Source organism: Felis catus, chromosome B4 (assembly GCF_018350175.1).
Source record: "Felis catus isolate Fca126 chromosome B4, F.catus_Fca126_mat1.0, whole genome shotgun sequence".
NCBI classification, from domain to species: Eukaryota; Metazoa; Chordata; class Mammalia; order Carnivora; family Felidae; genus Felis; species Felis catus.
This window is the reverse complement of record NC_058374.1, coordinates 30,765,051-30,768,829: the sequence shown is the minus strand read 5'-3', so window position 1 is coordinate 30,768,829 and position 3,779 is coordinate 30,765,051. Positions and strand designations below refer to the sequence as shown.

Sequence of the window (3,779 nt, the reverse complement as noted above, 5' to 3'; positions counted from 1 at the left end):
ATTCTTGTCAGCATATCGATTGGCATCAGCTTTTGTCTCACTAGTTGATCTGTCATTGGATTTCTTTGAGCATTCTAGAGTCACACGGCTAAAGTTGGAGTGTGTGCAAATCATTGTTGAGTATAATCATTTGCAAAGACTTTTTTGGGGAAAAATAATATTTTTCAAGTAGTGTCCAGGCTTCTACTGAATCAGTAATTGCTATATAAAATAAACTTGAGTATGTTCCTAATGTCCTCTAGAGATGCTGTAAGTACCGTTTGCTAGTATTTATGGTCTGCAATCAAACAGGAGTCAAGGCCATAAATCATTACCTTGAATATAATATTTTTGTTTCATGAAAGTCTGAGCTTTCAACCCCAAAGCAACAAATCAGTCCACTCCTTATTGAGCCTGTCACAGCCCCATCCTTGAATACGACCACATTTATTACTATTGTCAACTGTCTTGTGTGAAAGAACAGGAAGGAGGGTTGGAGGATATAAATATAAATTGAAAAGCAGTGCTTTGTGGGGATCAGCCTGGCTGAGGGGAGAGGTAACATAACATGGAGACTTTCACCTCAGGGTCACATATTTGATGGCCCATGTACTGATGTGGTGATCAAGTTTCCATGACACCTAGAATCTGGCTGTTAACTGTCACCATAGCTGAGAGGCTCCACACAGGGCAAAGTGCTCAGAGAAGCTGAAGGCTGAACTTTCAGCCTTTTGACTGACCCCTAAAGCACTTTGGCTTCTCTGTGGACAACCCTGCTTCTCAAGGAACTGCATTATATTATCTGCGAAAAGAAGTTGGAAATACTAAACGGGTAGATACTAGCTTGCTTATGGAGGAAGGTTTTCACCTCTAGGGCTTTGTCTTTGACAGATTTGATGAAATAAAATGTAAAATCAGAAATTGTGGCTTTCATTCTCATAGGGACAGCACCAGGCAGGCACAAGCCTCCAGGGAGTAATGCCACCAAAGGAGAGGAAGAGCCACATTTCCAAAGGTAAAAGGTAGGTCTGTAACTGTGACAACAACCTGGATGATGGTCAGCAATGTTTACAAACCCTCACTGCCAAAGACACAGAAGAAAACCTATCAAAACAGAGAGCTTTTCTTTGATGTTTAAATGAAATTGGTATCTCTTAGGGTGTCTTGTTCATACTTGGGATATTTAAAGGACCAGGAAAGAGCCAAGGCCTCTGCCGATATTTTAGATGTAGATGAAATATCTTTTATTTTTATCTTCCTCATTCAAAAACAAACTCTGATATGAGCATAAGATTTTGCTTGGTAAGTTATCACATAAGTAGACATTATATACCAATTTAGAAAATATTGGAATGCAAAAGGTAGACATAACAGCCATTAAGAAATTGCATACAGACAGATACTTCCAGAATCCTATACCCTACCCACGTTTTGTCCTTCTTTACTCAACCTAAGTAGTCCCTAATATAGCATGACTAAGGGATTAATTTTCTTTTATTCTAAGTCGTCTTTTTGTCATAAGTTTAAAAGTCTCTAGTGAACCAGAAAATAGTCCCCACCAAAAACTTGAACTGAGTAGTTTTGCTTGCAAATTGCCATTTGTGCTTTATTTTTACTTCGATGTGGTTCTAATCATCACACTTAAAGCACTTTGCCCAGAGCCAATCTACTCTTAGCTATGTAAAGATGCAAACACTATTTATGCACTTATAAAAAAAAAGCCAACATCTTACTCATTCTAAATTGACAAGAGCATGTTGTTGTTATTTTCTCAAGGGAACAAGTAGAAACGGAGTACTGGTATTTAATGAAAATGAGATTGGGGAAACACAACAGATGAACATAGAGGAAGAGAAGGAAATATAAGATAAAAACAGAGAGGAAGGGAAACCATAAGACTCTTAAACACAGAACAAGCTGCCAGTTGCTGGAGAGGAGTGGCGGGGGGATGGGCTAAATGGGTGATGGACATTAAGGAGGGCACTTGTTGGGATGAGCACTGGGTATCATATGTAAAGTGATGAATCACTGGGTTCTATGTTAACTAACTTGAATTTAAATTGAAAAAAAGTTTTGCTAAAAAAAAACAGCTCTCAATTACATTGCATGTATGTATCAAAAAAAAAGAAAGAAAAGAAAATGAGACTAGGGAAAGGGAGGCTAAATTGCTGCTGAATTTGTATAATGTTGGCACCAGGCATTTATCTCCTCTGTACCTCCGCCTGTCCACAGAGAAGTGAGGGCACATGGCTTCCCAGGGCTGCACTGGGGATTAAAATAGAGGTGTATGGCATGCAAGTAACACATGCTGATTCCTCTCATTACCTCAACTTCAGACAGGCCTTCATCATGGAGCTGTGTTTTACTTGGGGCTGAAATACAGTGAATTATGGAGAATTTGATGATTCAGAAAGAACACAGAAGATGGCACAATGATTGAAAATGAGCTCCATAAGAAGACCAGAGGAAGTGGGAGTCTCTGGGTGATGGAAAGAGGACAGTGAAGGCTAAGTAAGGCAAGACCTGGTAGTAAGTAGCATTCATACACAGTATAATGTCATTTACAGAAATTCAGAACACATACATGTTCATTCATAAAGTTACCTTCAGAAATTGTCAGGTGTGAGGGGCGCCTGAATGGCTCAGTCAGTTAAGTGTCTGACTCTTGGTTTCGGCTCAGGTCATGATCTCATGGTTTGTGAGTTCAATCCCCATATCAGGCTCTGTGCTGTCAGTGCAGAGCCTGCTTGGTATTTCTCTCTTTCCTCTGTCTCTGGCCCTCCCCCGCTTGCTCTCTCTCTCTCAAAATAAATAAGTAAAATTAAAAAAAATATCAGGTGATGTGCAGTATCTGATTACAATTGAACCAACAGGGACTTTGAGAGATTTAAGTAACTTCCCAAGTTCACCCTGCTAGGTCAATGGCACAACTAAGATAGAGATGCAGGTTCCATCTGACCCCAAAAACCATGCTTTATTTCAGAAAACTCACTAGGTAGTAAGTATTAAATGAGGTAAAATATAGAAAGCACTTGGTATGGGGTCAGGCACATAGTTAGTGCTCAGTAAGTGGCAGTTATTGTGATTATGTTTTAGAACGACACCACTTATTAACACCTTTAGTGCAAGCCATTGTTTTTGTTAGAGTTCTGTCCACTTCACCACCCTTAAATGAAATTAGTAGTTATAAAAGCCAACAGATTAGACACAGGAACAGAATGGCCAAAGACAGTTACTGCAGAGTATTGGGGAGACAGCTTGCTGCAAGATTTCTCAAACTAGTGTGTTCTATTTAGCTAAGCTGTTGTCATCTTTCCTCCCATTCCCTACCCCATTTCCATTACTTATTTGAGTCATTGTGCCAAATAAAATAGTTTTCTGAGTATTTTGACAACTTACTCTGAATATCACTGTATTATAATACAGTTTTCACTTTTTACTCATATAGGTAACTTATAAATATATATTTGACATTTCCTGGAATGTTCCTCAGGAAACATGTAGATCAGAGTACTCTAATTGCAAATTACCAAAACAAATGAGCATAAACCCTATGTGAACAAAACATAAGATCTTCAAAGGCTAGGGTTCCTGTACCTTCTCCAGCTTTTGTCACTAGGAGCGTGTTAACACTGGATGAGATTTCAGTGATTCAGAAGAAAAAAATCAGACAGCCAGAGTTATTGTTCTCAACTTTAAGATTATTTAGTAAGCTACTTAGTAAGTGAAGAGAAGACAGTTTCTTCATTAACCAAGATCCAGACATCTAAGAGTCTTCCAGATTCAAATTGCAATATCCA

At 38.7% G+C, this 3,779-nt stretch overlaps 1 long non-coding RNA gene across 1 annotated transcript; it reads left to right on the top strand.

Annotated features, from left to right (window-relative positions):
- Positions 1-663: 663 nt before the first annotated feature.
- LOC123386815 lies at positions 664-2,680 on the top strand. Its single transcript, XR_006601258.1, has 3 exons — positions 664-811; positions 922-1,001; positions 2,316-2,680. It is a non-coding gene; the product is annotated as an uncharacterized LOC123386815 (long non-coding RNA).
- The last annotated feature ends 1,099 nt before the right edge of the window (positions 2,681-3,779 follow it).